The 18,501-nt window shown below is 40.3% G+C and overlaps 1 protein-coding gene and 1 long non-coding RNA gene across 4 annotated transcripts in view; one reads left to right on the forward strand and one right to left on the reverse strand.

Moving 5' to 3' along the window:
* The window catches only part of APC (APC regulator of WNT signaling pathway), a 94,659-nt gene extending 86,514 nt beyond the window's left edge, over positions 1-8,145 (reverse strand). For 2 of the 3 annotated variants that reach the window (XM_064403147.1, XM_064403145.1), the window contains exon 1: positions 7,886-8,144. The gene's annotated coding sequence lies outside the window, so the exon portion shown is untranslated. Of the gene's footprint in view, positions 1-7,885 lie in introns of all 3 variants that reach the window. The other variant, XM_064403148.1, reaches the window with a different exon arrangement.
* Positions 8,146-8,321: 176 nt separating this feature from the next.
* On the forward strand, positions 8,322-17,342 carry LOC135289879 (uncharacterized). Its single transcript, XR_010352608.1, has 2 exons — positions 8,322-12,106; positions 12,199-17,342. It is a non-coding gene; the product is annotated as an uncharacterized LOC135289879 (long non-coding RNA).
* Positions 17,343-18,501: the final 1,159 nt, after the last annotated feature.

Consider the following 18,501-nt stretch of genomic DNA (forward strand, 5'->3'; position numbering starts at 1 on the left):
GATAAGCTTCACTGCTCTCAGTCCTAGAGCAGTTAACACAGCCTGGGAGAGATCTAGTGCTAAAACTGGACACAAGGAACACAGACTTCATGGACCACAAGGATATTTTGCAAAACTCTAAACTAAGAAAGTAACAAAGAAAATTTAGCAATTGTATTGAAAACCTCTCTGTGATAAAGATAATTAAAGGAGTGAAAATGTGGGCTAATTAGGATGAGAAGCAAGAAAGCAAGAAGCAACAGAAACTAGAACACTAATTAATGAAGAGAATGACCCTATTTATAGACAACGAACATTAATTTTTTTGCTACAATGTGTAGTGAAAAGGTCTGACAGTGGGTGTCGATGCTGGGCAGAGCTATCCCCACACACTCAGCAATCTGAGTAATGTTGACTTCCTAATGTAACAAATTGGTTGGAGAGTTTATTTCAATAACAAGTCTGAAACAAACACTTCTAAAATAATTACAAACTAAACCAGTGTACTCTCCAAGCCACTAAATTCCAATGTCCCAAAGTAGGTATGAACATGGTAAATTTCCTTCCCATTCCATCCCACATATGCTTCCAAATGTAACCAAAGGTTAATTAACGTTAACTATGCAGCAACTTTCCAAAATGTATGTTCAGAATATAAGTAGTTTGTATACACTATCTGCGAAAAAAATATTATCCTCTTGCATAACAAGGAGCCTGCATACCTGCATTGCAAAAGGAGATTTTGATAGGCAGTCCTCTTGTAATGGCATATATGACTGCTTTTTAACAGACTGTGTAAGCTTGATCTTCAGGTCTGTGCTGCCAGCAACAACTAACCCTTCCCCCTCCCCTTCTCCTCCCTGCAAACAAAAACACCGAAATGGAGGTCTAGCTATAAACTCACCTCAATTTTACCTTTCTCTGCAGCACTAGCTTTTTTGTTATTGTAAGTTGTAATTAAGAGAAACTGAGGAGTCTCATATTCATCAAACTCTGCTACTTGGCAAATGAATAATTTCTGAGAACAGAGATCAGTTTCACGCAAGAGCTTTCTATGCACTCTGAGGAACAACTACCTACAGCAATCAGGAACACAGTCTTTATAATGACATGTGTAATGAATTGTAGAGAAGGTAGGAGCCTGCAACTCTATCCCAACTGAGAAGGACACAAATTTATTACCAAACTACTTATAAAAAACCTATTAACTATAAAAGCCAAAAGCAAGAAACACTTGTCACAACAAAGATCTCTGCACACTACATGCTGTGTTTCTCCATTTCTAGTACCATACTGGAATTTCCATGAAATTATTCCAACAAAATGTCACATGGCATATAACAAGCAGACTGGACAAATTCCTTATAATAATTTTGATGTACTAACACTTTGCTCCTATCACTCTGAAGTTTATTCTGTTTCTCCAAGCGTAACACAAGTAGAAACATGGAATACAGATCCATTCTGTATATATCTGAACATGAAGTCTGTGACCAAAGATATTCACACAACTTTTGCACAAAAAAAAAGTCTTGCAAGACACTGATGGGTAGTATCTACTGAAGTTATATGGAAACATTTAATGTTACACTACCTTTTATTTTCACCTCTATGTTGGAACCTCATTTCTTATTTCTATAACCATAATGTATTGTATTTTTATTCACACTCTTACCTTTCCATATTCCCAAAAACAGTACACACTAAAATCACAAACACCAAAACCAAACAATTCAGACGTCAAAAAACAAACCAAAATAAGGAGCAGGAATCCACTTCAGCAAAAAGTTCTACCCTGACATGCTTACTCAGCTATTCCTTTGCCATTTTTTTAAGATTAAAGAATCATTTAGGTTGGCAAAGACCCTGAAGATCAACATCCACTGCCAAGCCTTCACTCAATAAACCATGTCTCTAAGTGCTACAATCACATGTCTTCTAAGTACCTCCAGGGACTTAGAAATGGTAACTTTTTCTACCACTTTGTGATATTCCATAACTTGCCCTTGGCAGCCTGTGCCAATGCTTGACAACCCTTTTGGTGAAGAAATTTTCCTTGATATCAAACCTAAGCCTCCTGTATTGTAACCTGTTTCCTCTTGCCCTATCATTTATTACCAGGCAGAAAGAATCTCCACCTCACTACAACTTCCTCTCAGGCAGTTGTAGGGAGCAATGCATTACCACTAAGCCTCCTTTTCTCCAGGCTACACACCCACAGCCCCCTCAACTGCTCCTCATTTGACTCATGCTCCAGCCCCTTGCCCAACTCCCGTGTCCTTCTGGGCACACGCTCCAGCCCCTCAAGGTCTTTCTGCTTCACAGGGGCCCACAGCTGCACACAGCACTCGCTGACTCGCTGCAGCTGCGGCCGCAGCGCTGCCCAGCACAGGCCGACGCTCGCTGCCCTGCTCCTGCTGCCCCTCTGCTGCTGACACAGCCCACCCTGCCCTTGGCCTTCTTGACCGCCTGCCCACACGCTGCCTCACGTGCAGCTGCTCTTGACCAGCTCCCCCTTTTTGTCACCAGGCATCTTTCCAGCCACTTTTCCCACAGCCTGTAGAGTTGCAAGAGTTGTTATGATCCAAGGCAGGACTGTGCATTTGCTCTTTTTAAACCTCAGGCCACTGGCCTCACCCACTGACGCAGACTGTTCTGATCCATCTGCAGATCTTTCCTACTCTCTGGCAGATCAACACTCCCGCCCAACTTAGTGTTGTCTGCAGACTGAGGGAACACTCCTTTCAACAGGACTGGTCCTAACACTGGACCCTGGGGCATCCCACTGGTGCCCAGCCACCAGCTGGATGTAACTCCACTCATCACCACTCCCACAGTCCAAATGTCCAGACAGTTTTTCACCCAGACACCACAGCTGTCCAAGCCATGAGCAGCCAGTTTTTCCAGGCGAATGCTGTGGGAGACAGTGCCAAAGGCTTTGCTAGAGTCCAGGCAGGCAACAGCCACAGCCTTTCCCTCATCCACCAAGCAGGTCACGTTGTCACATTAGACCAGGTTGGTGAAGCTGGACCTGCCTTCCATAAATCCATGCCAGGATCCCAGGAAGGCAGGGCCTGATTCCCTGGTCATCCTGAAGACCAGATGGCACTCAGCACAATCTGCTCCATGGCCTGCCCTGGCACTGAGGCAGCTTGGCAGACCTGAATCAGAAGTCACCTCACTACCTACACAGAGTCCTCAACCCACAAACTCCAGTTGACAACAAGCCAGTAAGGGCTTCAGGGAAATGCTTCTCATTCATCAGCTGACTTTCACCTTATAGTATGCAAAAAAATTTAAATCTTATTCCAAGAAATGGCAAAGCACAGCCAAGTACTATACTGAGTTTTATGACCTCCTTCACCTATAGTGAGAGAACAATGAGACAAAGTAGGCATATTTGTGTAATACACCTAAATAAAATGTGTTAAATCAGAATTTTTAACACTATTCTGTAAGGAAAAAAAATTGCTTAGTTCTAAAGAGATTCTTGGCTGAGATTCTTTAAATAGAAGAACAGCAGCAATGTGGATTCTCCATAGCAGGGGTTTCAGCTACGAGAAAAAGCTCATGTGATCCTGAGAACCTTTTGCCATTAATAAAGGGAAAGCCAACTCACACAATTTATGCTTTCATGATTTCTTTGCACTCTTGTCACACAACAATGAGAAGTCCTAGTTTCCTTCCAGTTCCCTCCACATGCCAGTTACTACAAAAAAAGGCCGATCTACTAACAGCCAAACTCAGCTTTGTGAAACTCAGCACATTTCAGAATCTATTTAAAGCAGCCAACAATCATACCATTAACAGAAAAGTAAGAGCTTTTTATTGGTATCTGATTTCCAGAAAAATAAGCAACTTTCACTCCAACAATTTAATCTATGTGTAAAACCTAAGTATTAAGTAATGTTTGACTATGTCACCAGAATTCTGTTATAGGGTAAGAATATAAAGTTCGTAGCTTCAAAAAAATCACTGCATTAAGAGCAGCATCATACTACTTTGCACAGTCTAAATTCTTTTTATTTTGAAAATAAAGTCTACATCAATAATCTGTCTTCCATTACAGATTAATATTCTATCACCTTAGGGTTAAAACGCACCCCTGAAGAATAATACTACACCTATGAAGGCCATATCAAAATGCTATTGCTACTTAAACTTCAATGCTTTCAATTAACATTTCCATAGGGAAATCAAATTATTTGTCTTGTAATACAACTGTATTTACTTATTCAGACCACAGTCTTGTCCACTGAATTTTATTTATCTTCTTAAAATCCATGTGGAAGTAATGGCAAAATGAATTCTCTCTGACCTCAAAAAGCATTAATGTTTCTAAAATTTTTTATTTCCACTAGAGATGACTAATATTTAATAAAGAATAACTGCTTTAAGACACAAATGAACATACTCATGAATCCAATTAATCTTTGGCAGTAGGTTCAAATTAGCATATATTATCTTTGTGACCATGACCAGCAAGCAGTGTCAGAGGTACTGTTACAGTAGCACATGGAGATACCAAATCCAAAAAAGCATTTATCTTTTTAATCTTTCTTCCAACCACACACCTCTCTCCCATCCTTCATTATCCCTGTTAAATTGAAATACAATATTGAGCAAATGCTCACTGCCCAGTAGCTTTACCACCCAGCTACAAATGACACAACTCATTGCTACCTTTCAACTAAAACTGAACAGCAATCAGGCAACACCTAACGTTCTATGACAGCATACCATGATCTGCTGTTGAAATAACCACCACATTTATTTTTAACACTATTTTAACCGAAGTTGCATTTGTAGTGATAATTCTAGTTGATTAGAACCAAAATCCCAACGGTGTGAAGTAATGAAACTTTTTAAGTTGGGTATGTTAATCTGAAGGGTATCAGAGGTGTGTCTATGAACTAATTGGGGTTTTGCTTTACCAATATTCATAAAAAAAGGATTATGAAAATAATATGAGCTTGAACAGCAAACAATTAGAAGATTCACTTAAAAATGAGTTACAACTATTTCACAGCAGAGTTCACATACATTCATTCAGTGTGTTTCATACATACATTTTTAAACTTAAAATGGAAACTTCCAAATACACTTCAATGATCATAAAATAATCCTGACACTTTTTTCTTTTAATATTAATAATCTTGATACTTCCATTAAAACATGAAATGTTAAAGTCTGTATTTCATTAACCAAGTCCATTACCTACAAGCTAATTGATTGCTTATTGCATCAATATCCTGTTAGTTACTAAAACCATACTGAGAAAACATGGTAACTTGATATAAAAAAACTACATATTGCTTTCTAATGTCCAAATTATACTGAGACAACTCAAAGAAGAATATGAGGCACAATCCAAAATCCAAAGGATTCTTATACTAAATTTTAGGTAAGTGTGAGTGAAGACCACAGAATTAACAGATTTCTACTGTATAATGCTATGAAACGACTTCTGAGAAGTTGTAGAAGTAGAGACAAGATGAATACTATCCTAAATCAGTGGTGTGTTTTCACTTCCTCCTTAGAGGATGTGTAAGGGTAGAAGGGACACAATAGCTCAACCAGTCCCACCTCTCTACTCAAGCAGGGTCATCCTAGAGCACATTGTCCAGAACTCTGTCCAGGTTCTGGAATATCTCCAATGAGGGAGACTCCACAGCCTCTCTGTGAAATCTGTCCCAGTGTGTGACCATCTGCACAAAGTAGTTCTTCCTCATATTCTGGTGCAACTTCCTGTGCATCAGTTTCTGCCCATTCCTCTTCTCCTACTGCTCAGCATCTCAGAGAAGAGTCTGGCTCTATTCTCTTGACACCCTCCCTTCAGATACTTACAGACACTGATGTGATTCTGGTTTGTCCAGACTAAACAGGCCCTGCTCCCTCAGTTTTTCCTCCATGGTATTTCATGCACTCATGATACTTCAGAACAGCTTGCAAGTATTTCCAAAAGCATTCATCACCTGTGTGAATACTTCTGTTTATTGTTACTGAGCTGCTTGAAAGACACTACAGAAGTTAACTATTAAAAACCAATTCAACCTGTTTTGCTTGTACAAAAAGAAGGAATTTTCAGACTTTAGCCAAGATAAAGTGAGCCACATCAAAATTTTCTATCTCAATCATGACAGGATTGAGGAAGATTTATTGTTAACTAAGCTGTTTAGTTCTAAATACAATGACAGGTTATCTAGATAGAAGAGATTCTAAAAATAACCTAAAAGTATTTATGAAAAGTAAATTCTAACACTGAGTTTTTGACATAAAATAAATATATTTGTGTATTAAGCATACTGAAGATACTGCAAATACAAAATGCAGGTGTTTGTTAGGGTCAACAGCTACTAGTTTAGCATTAATACAAACCAAAATACTACCACAAACTCACTGCATACAGTGGCACAACACACTGCTGACAGTATTTGTTGTATGTTCCAAAAAAGCTGCATTTGTGTATTTGTGATGTCACTTACGTGGGGAATACTTTGTGCAGCAGATGTCTGGGTATCAACAGCCACTTGACATATCTGAGCATGGGTTTCATTGCATGGGGGATGTGCATAAACAAGGCGGGCTGTAATACATGCTTTATGCTCAGCTGAGTTTCTTATTGTATTTCTTAGAAATAAAAACCAATAATTCAGTAACTACATCACCATATGGCTGTCCACAATCTTTTTTTCTCCTTTATGCAACCAAGTACATATACACCTCAAACCAAATACGCTATTTTGACACATATAAGCACCTAAGGAGAGCAAGTACTTGAAAGGCCTTTGTCAACGGGCACAACTACGCTATAAATATCTTCACTCTAACTAAAGGAAAAAACCGTATCAAGGAAGTTGAAGCTGAAGCACAACAATGATATCATGATCTTCACTTCAATATTTCTTGAGTGCTTAGGACTGGACAAACCCATCTGGCATACAAGCTTTTTCAAAGTCAGTTTAAAAATATTAATATTACAGCACCTGCACAGGAAAAAGTTCTGTTTCTCTGCATTTCAATTAATGACCTAATCTCACTTAACTCTTGATGTAGCCTTAACTTATCTAAATGTTAGCAGTACTTCTGAAGCAAAGTTTACAAACCTGTGCTTCTCCACCTGTACACAGAACTATCTCCTCTAGTTCAACCAGTGCCTGGTAGAAGCAAGTACATGAAAACAGATTCTGCAGAACTATGTTTTATTTTTTCAGAAAGTTAGAAGTTTCTGTGCCAGCCTTAACAAAAGGCTTGTCTTACAGCTCTACAGGTCAGCATCATTATACCGTTTATAGCTGAGGGGGGGGACACGCAAGGCAGCAGCAAACAAGTAAGTCAGATAGTTTAGTACACCTGCATCTTCATTTCTCTGCACTTACTCGATGAAGTCTGACGTTTACAGAGACTGGAACTATTTCGCTTTACATCCGCTCAATTCTGAAGTGGTGAATGGCCGCTAAGGCTAAAATTACTACAGAATCTAAGGCTGTGGTCACAGACACCTGTACACACCCACCCTTCGTCACCAGAGGTCAGAGGGCATATAACAGAAGAAATAAAGCCTCTTCACAGAGTTTCCAGGTTAATGACTCGTTTAACAGTGGAGTTTTTAACTATGGTTTTTGCAAGTCAAGTCCTTTAGATACCTTTTCTCAGGAAACAGCAGGTCAGCTCTTCCTAAGACGCAGCCTTCATATTCCAGAGGTATTCTAGCTATGGAGTACCTGAATGCTTTCAGACTTATTTTGAAGGACCAAACCAAGTAATGTCAAATGACATCGCGCTACCGCAAAATAAAATTTTTAAAAAAGAACGCAAAACAAAGCTGCTGCACTGTCTTCGAGTGACACGCACTGGACCGGACAGGGGCAGCGCCCCGAGGGCTCAGCCCGCTCCCGGCACTCACCTGTTCGCCTTCCTTTGCCCCCGCCAGAGCCGCCGCGGCTCCTCCGACGCCTCCGCCGGGCCGCCGAACTACGCCCCGACTCCGGGGCGGCGAGAGGCGCCGGGCAGCCGCGCATACGGAGCAGCCCCGCTCCTTCCTCACCGGCTCCCTGACCTGGCTCCCCGACTCCTCATCCCCGCTGCGGAGCTTCGGGACACCCCCGGCCGCCTCCTCCGAAGCCCCTGCCGCTGTTCCTGCCCAGCAGCCGCCCGCCCCCAAGACGCGGCACCGCGGCCGCGTCGCCCCCGTCCCTCACTCGCCGCCCCCGGCCGGTGCCCCCGCGGCCGCCATCTTGTCCGGGAGGGGAGAGGGGCACGCGCAGGCGCGGCCGCGGCGATCCCGGGGCCGCAGCGGCAGCCGCGCGCACGCGCGGGGGCGCGCCCCGCCCCGCCCCGTGAGCGCGCACCTGCCGCGGCGAGCCGGGTGCGCGCGGGGGTCGGGCAGCGCCGGGGATCGTCACTCGGAGTCGGCCACTCAGGGTCAGTCACCTGCCGAGGATCGGTCAGCCGGGGTCAGTCACCCCTGGAGGGTCAGTCACCCCGAGTTCATCCCCCTCACAGGGCCCGTCACCCCTAGGAGAGTCACTCACTCAGGGTCAGTCACCCGGGGTCCGTCACCTAGAGAGCATCGGTCACCCGTGCAGGGCCCGTCAGTCACCCGGGGCCGGTCACTCGGGGTCAGTGTGCCGAGGCTGCGGCTGCGCTGCCCTGGCAGGGCAGGTGGAGGCGCGGCACGGTCCGAGCGCGGGCGGTGAGGGCCCGGGGCTGCCGGGCTGGCAGCGAGCACAGGGCCTGCGGCGGGGTGGGTGCGAGCAGCTCTCAGGTGTGGGAGGGAGGGGATGCCGGCGGAAAGCTCAGAATGCCCACGGGCACTGTGGAAGCTTAAGGAAAACGGGATGGACCCTCAGCATGTGTTTCTCGAGATCCTCAGGCAGCGGGCAGTCGGGCAGTTTGCCTTTTAAAGTCTACAAAACCACGGTATGGGCAAGGTTGGAAGATATCACAGCAGCTCATTTGGTCCAACCTCCCTGCTGAAGAAGGGTCACCTGCGTGGCACAGCATTGTGTGCAGACAGTTCTGGAGTGTCTCTAGGGAGGGAGATTCCATAACCTCTCTGGGCAGCCTGTCACTGGTCACATGAGAATAAAATCTTCCCCGGCAGCCCCTGTTTGTCCATGCGCTCAGGAAGCTTTGCCACAAGTGTTTCAGCTTCACAGTGGATGACTCAGACTCTCCAGTTTCTCCCTCTCAAGCTGGGCTCTCATGGCTTTGCTTGGCTTTGGTGGTCACCTCCCAACCATGAGGATGGGTTCTATGCCACAACCAGTAGTTCCACAGTTTGGTAGCTGAGTTCTCTCATATTTGTGCCTCAATGTTGACCTAGTTTGAACCTTCTTTACTTACAGGTGAAATGTTTGCACAGCCTGTATTTCTCTTCCCTATTCAGGCTCATATTTCCTGTAAAGTTACTTCAAGTTGATGTAGATCCCATCCTCAGCAGGAGGCAGGTCTGGTGTCATGAATCCCCAGCATATCCAGATGCTGCCTGGGGCAGACAAGTTTTTGAGCTTCTCTGCTAGCTTTGCCATCCTTGATCACACCATCGTACTCTGTCCCCCAGTTAAGACTTTTGTTTTTAACCCATTTCATGAGTTCTGTTACTACCTTCTTTCTTTTGATGTATGTGAAGACCTTTTTTACTACCAGTTTGAGCATCCTTTGTAAGGTGTTCTTCAAATTCTTTTCTAGTCCTCATTTCCTGCTTTGATGTGACCTGCAGTGTTTTACAGCTTTCTGCTCACTTTATTTTGGTCTAGACGAGTTCTGCCCCTTCATTATCAAAGGAATTGCCTTGGACAGAGATCACACTAGAGCATGTCACAAGAGGCTGTCAAACCACAAATGTTTGTGAGTGTTAAACACATATTTAGGAAAGCTGGTACCTACTGATGAATAGCTGTGTCTGTGCATTTTAAGTTTTTATATTGTTTTTTCTGCTTAATTTAGCAATGAAATTTTCCTAGGATTCGAATATAATTTTTAAATGCAATTTCTATCATTGCTGTTTCATGATTATCCCTGTTTCAAGTGTCATAAAATTGTATCCTACAAACCCTGATCATGAATAGCTGATACAAATGTGACCCGTATTATGAAAACTGGCACAGTTAAATATATGGAAGAAATTCTTTACTATGAGGGTGTTGAGGCACTGGCACATGTTGCCCTGAGAAGCTGTGGCTGCCACATCCCTGGCAGTGTTCAAAGCCGGGTCCAGGCTGGATGGGACTTTGAGCCACTTGGTCTAATGGGAGGTGTCTCATGACAGGGCATTTGGAACTGGATGATCTTTATAAGGTCCCTCCCAAACCATTCAATGATCCTGTGATTCAGCTGTTCCAAATGGTATTTTTTACAGAGTCATATGATGTATTACAGCCTTTTGAAAGACAGTTGTTCTCAATAATATTTTTGTAAATTCAGTCACTTTTAGTTTTTGTTAGCATATTGCCTAAAAATTGAAGGATGAGAATCATAATAATTTTATTTCCTAAGAAGTTTGGATTAAATTAAAGAATGTTCAGCTGTGTGACAGTCTAAATAAAGACAATTTTAAATGTCTCTGTGGTACACACAATAACCTTCCACTTCATAAAAAGAGAGAAACCTTCAACTTTTCTTAAATCCAATTTATGAGAATGTCTTTGAACCGATTTCCTCCTGACTAACATAGTAGCCCTCTATAGTGGAATAACTGTATCAGGACTGTTGCTGGACAAGGAAGAGTTACAGACATCATCTAACTGGGCCTCTGTAAAACTCTTGATAGATGGACTGTAGGATGGAGAAGGAAGTGCCTGGGTGGCCATATCCAGAGTTACAGCGAATGATTCAATGTCCAGGTGGAAACCAGTAATGAGGGGTGTCCCTCAAGGGACTAATCCTATTTAATGGCATTATCAATGACAGAGACAGTGGGAGTGAGTACGCTATCAGGAAGTGGACAGATTACACCAAACTGAGTGATGAAGTTGATGTTGATGCTTGGGAGCAGGGGTGTCCACCTGGGGAGACCTTGACAGGCTTGAGGAGTGGTCCCATGTGAACCTCATGAAGCCGAACAAGACCAAGTGCAAGGTCCTGCACCCGGGTTGGGGAAATCCTCACTATTAACACAAGCACGGGAATGAACGAACTCTGAGAGCAGAGAGAAAGGACTTGGGGATACTGCTGGATGAAGAATTGGACATGAGCCAGCCATGGGCACTGGCAGCCCAGAAAACCAAGTGTGCATCCAAGGCTGGATCCAGCAGCCCTGTGGGCAGCAGGGAAGGGAGAGGATTCTGCCACTCTGCCCTGCTCTGGTGAGACCCCACTCTGGGCTCCCAGCACATGTTGGATTGAGTCCCAGAGAAGGGCCCCAGAGCTGGCTGGAGCATCTCTCCTGTGACGAAAGGCTGAGGGAGCTGAGGTTGTTCAGCCTGCAGAGACCTTGTCCAAACAACTGTAGGAAAATGAAACTGCAGCAGTAGTCATTTACAATTTGCAGGCCCCCTATTTCTTGAGGTAATAAAGTGAATGTATGTATTTAAGTATAAGCTGCACCTTTGTGCTGAAGTGCAGCACAGGACTGTTACCACAGGTGAAAAATGAGAGAATGTATCTGCCCCAGCAGTGTAAGCCAGCTCACTGGTATGCTGAGAGCACTTCAAGCAGCTGCTGAAGAGCTTTTGCAGCTACAGATACTCCCTGGCCCCTGTGGCTGAACACCTGTAGCTAGTGGAGAAAGAAACTTTGGCTAATACACAATCAGTCTTCATGAAAAGGGAGAGTAAGGCACTCTCAAACTAACCTGCCTCATAGGGGATAAAGACATACAAGAGAGGCAGACAAACAGTAACTAGTTAGGATTCTCAAGGGACCTGGCTGTAACCGCTCTAAATTATGGCATAAGGAAATACATGCCATTAGAAATCAGTAGGAATTTGCCCTTTCTATTTGCCATAGGAAAAAAAATATAGCTATGTTAAAATCTGTCTCCTTCTCTGTATAGGAGTAACTTACTGCTACAGCCTAGCTATGACCTTTCCTTTTCCTCCCATTGTGCCTTCTGCTGCTGAGTGCCTATTCCAGAAGCAAACACAAGATTTGTACGTGCTGGATGGGGAATTCACTGACTAAGGTGAATGGTATACTGTGGTAGCATGAAAGTTGTGGATGAGGATGTGTTTCTCAAAATAGTCACTGTAACAATCTGCTTTCTTGTCTTTTCAGCTTGCTGGCTAGTCACTCAATTGGAGATTATTACCACTTGTTTAGTTTTTAAGACAATGTTCAGATGATGATCAGATTAATATTCCATGGCACTTAAATGTTTGATACATGTACATGTCAATTTCTGATTGTCAATCAATAAACATAAGAACATACACAAGAATAAGCCAGAACCTACTGAACAATATAAAGTGGCAGCAGCTCTAATTCAGTAATTTGACAGTTGAACAAGGTGATTATACTGAAGATTCACTCTGAAAACTTTTAAGCAGAATTTGCCCACCAAGACAAGTCTTCTAGCGATTGGCTCATACATTCAAATGTTAGTTGTAAGATCGATGTTTTCAGAAGTGCTTTCATTGGGGCAATTCTATAGCTCACTGTGAAAACTTTTCTGTAGGACTACAGTTTAAATAAAGGCATGACAAAAGTCTATTTTGTTAATTGTAATATTAAGTAGAATAATATTGTCCTCACTCCGGAGAATATAATTACTGGAGGAAAGCATTTCTTATAATTGGCAGTTTGCTGTGCCGTGTATTTAAACAACATTTTGTAGGAACATTTATCTTTCAGAACAAAGGCCAATCTGGAGAACCCCAAGTAAGTAAAAGCATAGACAGAAAAGTTTAGATAATAGTTTTACAGATATTTGCTACAGAGGGACTAGCCTTCTCTATTTATGGATTGCTAATCACAAAGAAAATTCGCCCTTAAGAAGAATGACTTCCCTTTTTGTGTTTGGTTTGAGCAATTAATATTTTAATATTAGAAGGTCACTCATTAATGTACTTAGTTTTGTGCTACATAACAGTAAATTGCTTACTGGAGAAATTTCAATCAAGAGAAAAAAATGGGAAAGCATGAACCCACAAGACCTTATGTCTTGGGTTCCAACATATAACAGAGGAAAAACTAAGAGATGATTTTCAGGACAAATAGTCTAAACTTGGACATTATGTAATCCTGGAATCCTAAAGGTATAATTAGAACTGTAAAGCTTTTTATATTTTTATAATTTTATTTTTGGTGTAGTTAAATATCCATGCATTAGCTAATTAGATCAGAGAGCTTGAAGTGATGAAGCATGTGGTGAGTAGTCTGGTTCATGTTAAGGTTCACATTTCTAAGAGAAAACAAATGGAAAAAGAAAAACACTAATGTCAGAAAAGAAATCCCAACTCTGGATCACAGGATCAAAAGCCACATTATTTTTAGTTAATCTTATCTTGTCAATATAAAGGAAAGGGATAGTTGAATGGAATGTGTCCAAGTTTCCTGTGCTGGAACTGAAATGAGAAAGAAAATGAGATATGAGAATACCTTGAATATTCATGAAAAATGTCTTTGAGTTTAGTCCAGAGAATGAGTCATTTTGAGTTATGCTCAAGTCCTGACATCAGAAGAGGTCTGAACTTGCACCCTGAATTTTCAGCTTTCTAAAAGAAGGGTGTTTTTTCCACAAAAGACAGATGTCTACATCTTTAAACAACACTGTTGCTTCCCTTGGGAGATAGAAGGGATAGAGACATCCTAAAGGTGAAGTTCAGTTGATGTGCTTTGGTTACCCAAGTCTCTTAAGCCAGGAAGACTTTTAAACAGATCTTGCTTTACAACAAGAGATGTCTTTAGGTAAAAACACAGAGTAAAAAATTTTCTCTTGGATTACTCAAAAGAATTGCAAAGGGTGGAGAAGCTGGTATCTAATTGATGGGCAAGGGAAGCTCTTGAGGAAAGGTTGAGATAAAAGTCAGCTGTAGCTACCAAAGGTCAGGACACAAGTGACAGAATCTTCGGAGAAATTAGAATCTAGTCATTGCATCTAAAATATTGCCTGTGATAAACAGAAAAATTACTTATGGTGACCAAACCTACTCTGATAAGAGCAGACAGGCAGTCATCTGCATGATAATGTTCCACCACAGAGCAAACAGTAATGGTAAACACTTCACAGTGAACACACTAAAACTGAATTTATATAATAAAAGTGGACAGTTTTTGCTCATGTGGTCATTTCCAAAAGTGGAAAAAATATAAAATTTTATATTAAAAGATGTGTTAAATATGTTAAAATGTGTTAAAATCCATCTTTCTTCATCTGTGTATAGGAGTAGCTTACTGCTACAAACAGCAAGAATAGTATGGACTTCGTATGAGCTCTAAACTCAGTAGAATTAGCAATGTTACTGAACAAATTTTTAATGTATTCTTCCAAAAGAAGCAAATCTCTGTTCCTCAAATTTTTCTCATGATCAGAAGTGACTTCTTTACCAAGGAAGCAACTATGTGAGTGTGTGGGCTTGATAAACTTTTCCCCTCCATTTGTTTTTATGTAGAATAAATGAACTAACACTCCTGATACCTGTACTTGCAATTTTCTTGGAGGAAGAGTTAAAAATTTTATATGGGGAATGAAGCGGTACATTTCAGTTTTGTCCAGATTATGACATTTTATGTGAAAATCTTTATACTTTGTTTTTGCATGCTTACGCTACAGTGCATACTAAAAGAAACATTTCCATATTAAGTCTTAATTTCTATAAAATTTGAGTAAATATGGCAGATAATACAGAGTGCTGTTAGGACATGGTTTTGTACACTCTGTGTGAGATTCAGCTCAGCCATCTGAAGCTGGGTTGAACATATCATATGGGGTAATTATTCTAACTTATTTTAGGATTTAAGAATAATTGGCTGCTAGAGTTACCTGATTCACTCATGACCATCTTTGCATTCTTTCTTTCTGAAAGTCTGCATCATAGTTCACCAATAGCGACAGTATTTGCATTCCTTATGTAAAGTTCAAAATAACCATTATTTCTCTGTCTACACAGTATTCTGGGAAAAATCATGAAGGCTGCCTTAATGAAAAGCTGATGATTATAACTACATCACTGAAGCAAGTTTTGAGAAAGAATAGTTAAAATCAAGTTGTTTCCTTTAAAGCTTTTTGAAAGCTTGGTTTTGAGTAGTGTCCAAGCTTCCTTAATTTACACAATTCATTTACTGAAGTTAATATAAAAAATTATATTATTTACAGGGACATTTACTGTGGAGGGGTGTATTAGGAAGCTAATACAACAACCAAATCAATTCTAATTATATAGATAGGGAATCTATATAATTAGAATTGATTTGGTTGTTGAGAAATGGTAGGACTTTAGGAAAAAATATTTAATTTTAGATAAAATGACATTTTAATAACACTTCTTGTGCAGTAGAAGCCAGCTGAGTTAATAAATTTTCTGAGAAAAAATAAGAGAGTTAGAGTTAGACTTTAGATATTGGTATTGCTAAATTCAGCACTATGGGAAAGACCACACAAAAGGTCACATCTGAAACCACTTTAAATATTCCTGGCATGTTACTAAAATTACACATGATAATCTTATTTTATAAGCAAAATAGGTATTTTTCTAATTGAAAACCAGTGTATTTCAGCTCAAGTAAGATATCTACTGTCCTGCTCTCACGTTTCATATTTTTATGGAAGATAAACTGCAGGAATTTTAGTAATGATTCAGAAATAAATACTTCTAAGTAGCTACTCAATTACTTACTTAAAAGGGATATATGTTCTGACATGCCCATCAGTCTAGACCATGAAGTGGCGACAGTGTTTCCACATTCACAGGTGTAGATTTTTTGAGGCACTGGTCGGTCACAAATAGTGCTGATCAACTTGTAAATTCCAGCACCACGACAGTGACAGAAGCTCTTATGCAGAATAAAAGTCACTAATTAAAATCAGTTCTGGAACTGATGAAAACTGCAGTGGGGTGCTGCAGGAGTATTTGAGAGAGATGTATATTTCTTCAGAAATATATCTGAATTCTGTCATTTGCAATAATTTCAAGATCTGTTTGTATAATTTAATGGAGTGGTAGAGCTCTTAAGCAGAATGTACAGACAACCTTATAAAACATTATTTGCAAAGAAAAACACATATTAAAAAATCTGAAGGTTGCCTGTGCAGTATTAATAATTTGATTTTTACATTTGTTTCATTCCATTATGCAGTGAATCAGTGCTTGTTCATAAAATCATGATATCTTCTCTGCAGGGATCAAGAATCAATCAGTGAACGACATCTACTGAAAATATGCAAACATGGTGTGTTTTAGTTTTGCTCTCTGTGAAGAATGCATTGTTCTGTTTGTTCTCAATAGGTATACTGTGAGTTTTATTTGAAGCCACTTAATCCATGTTTCCAGAGAGACAGAAAAGCATTCTCTAGAAATCCTTTCTGATCTGAAATGCCCTGTCAGTCATATTTTTTCCCAGGATGAACTGTCCTAGTTGAGCTAGTCAGTCCCAATATGAAAGATGTACCAAGTCTTTCACAGTCGTCTGAGTTCTTCTTTGATTTTTGCTCTTTGCCTTTTGAGACAGAGGCACTGCCACTGTGCCTAATCTTACAAAAAGAGGGGTACATTATTTGAACATTGAAGTAGACTGTATCAGCAGGACCTGTCTAATGCACATGATTTTTAACTCCTTCAAAGAATGCCACTGGATTTGTGTGTGAAGTCATAAAATACCCATACAGATTCTTTCCCAGTCAAGATAATTTATCCATACTACCATTAATTTTAATTTTTTTGGATGGTTTCCACCAACTTGTCCTGTGAAGAATTCAGGTTTACTGCTCTTTAGTTCCTCTTCTGCAGCTCTTTTGGAAGTCTTTCAAAGTCAGTGTCATATTGACCATTTTGCAGTTGAACAAAGAGAAAAAAATTATAAAAGTCGTCTTTGAAATCTAAGGAAGTAAGGGAGCCCAATCTTGCAGAACTTGATAGTCCAAGTAGAATTGCTAGTGAATCTCTATTAAGCAATATTGTCACTACTGCATATTTATTTGATAGTGCAATAGGATAGAATTAATAAGTACATATTCCAAGTCCATTTGATAAACTCGAATGTGATAATGTCAAACTGCTGAATTTAAATATTTGTAACTTTTAGAGTGGTCAAACTACTTTGAAAAATGTAATTTAATATTTATATCACATTTGTTTAATTTTCTAATTTGTTTAATTGTAATCTTAGATTTCTGTTCCTGGTCAGTTTTAGTTATCTGAATATTTTATCCAATGTATTTTTCTGAAGTGTTTGTGAAGTTAAATAAAAACACCTTCTGACTATGATGAAGCATGTTTATTTGGAGATGCAGAAGATAATATATAGATTTTTAAGCAAGTACATAAAGAGAGAGAACTGAATAAACTGAGATCTAACTATAATACTACAATTGTTATGTACAAGTGGAGGAAAAACTGTATTTAGTGTCCATGATTATAGCTCAAAATCCCTATGAGAAGTAGCTCCAAAACATTGACACATATGCCTATACGTCTGTGTGTTCAGGTTGCCCACAAACTTCAAACTACAGGGAAAACAGTGTCCCTTAAGTGAAGATTTTGAATATGAAAAACAGATAGAAACCAAGAGACTGTTCAAAGAGAGGTAACCTAAGCAAGAGAATTGACTTCTTCTACCTAAGTGGCTGATTATCATTGTACTTGACATTTTCTAGTTGATAACAGCATTACAAAACCAGCACAGGAGCTAAACTCAAAGTTGTCAGAAATTTAACTGTATATGTGGATGTCGGCAGAAGCAAAACACAAGTTGGTTGACATGATTTTTGTTGTTGATGTGAATGCATAACAGGAAGATTTCAGTCTAAGTAAAATTTATCAGGATAAATTTACATAATTAGCATTTGGAGGAAAAATCAAATATGGGATGCAGCACCATGTACTTTTTAACTTATTTTTAGAGCCCGAGTTTAATTACCTCTGGCACTGTCACAGCTGCTACATGATTCTTAAATACTTTAACTGAGCAGTTTGCATCCTAATAGAGAGGCTGTCTCCTGTACATGTTCTGTCTATATTCTGATGCAGTTTCATGAAATCATCTAACTGGCTGGGTTATAAATACCCTATGAAAAAAAAAGAAAAGGGGTATGGTTCACTTCTTACACAGTTCATTAGATGGAGATAATAAGGAAGGGCAGAATAGTGCAGGAAGCTAATTTTACCCTTCTTCTTACCTGTATCTCTGTAGCTATTATGGGTTACTTAAATAAATAACCAGAATAGAGTATCCATTACATATTTGAAGAGTGGGTAAGTAAATGTGCCTTCAACTCTGACATAAGCGAAACCTCATCTGGTAACTTCATTTAACAGTGTCATGGTTTGACACTGGCACAATGCCAGTGCTTTTATGAAAATATACTTTTTTTAGTGGCTGCTGTGAGATGTGATTAGAAGTAGAGTAAAGCAGGCTTCAACT

Source organism: Passer domesticus, chromosome Z (genome assembly GCF_036417665.1).
Source record: "Passer domesticus isolate bPasDom1 chromosome Z, bPasDom1.hap1, whole genome shotgun sequence".
In the NCBI taxonomy this organism is placed as follows: Eukaryota; Metazoa; Chordata; class Aves; order Passeriformes; family Passeridae; genus Passer; species Passer domesticus.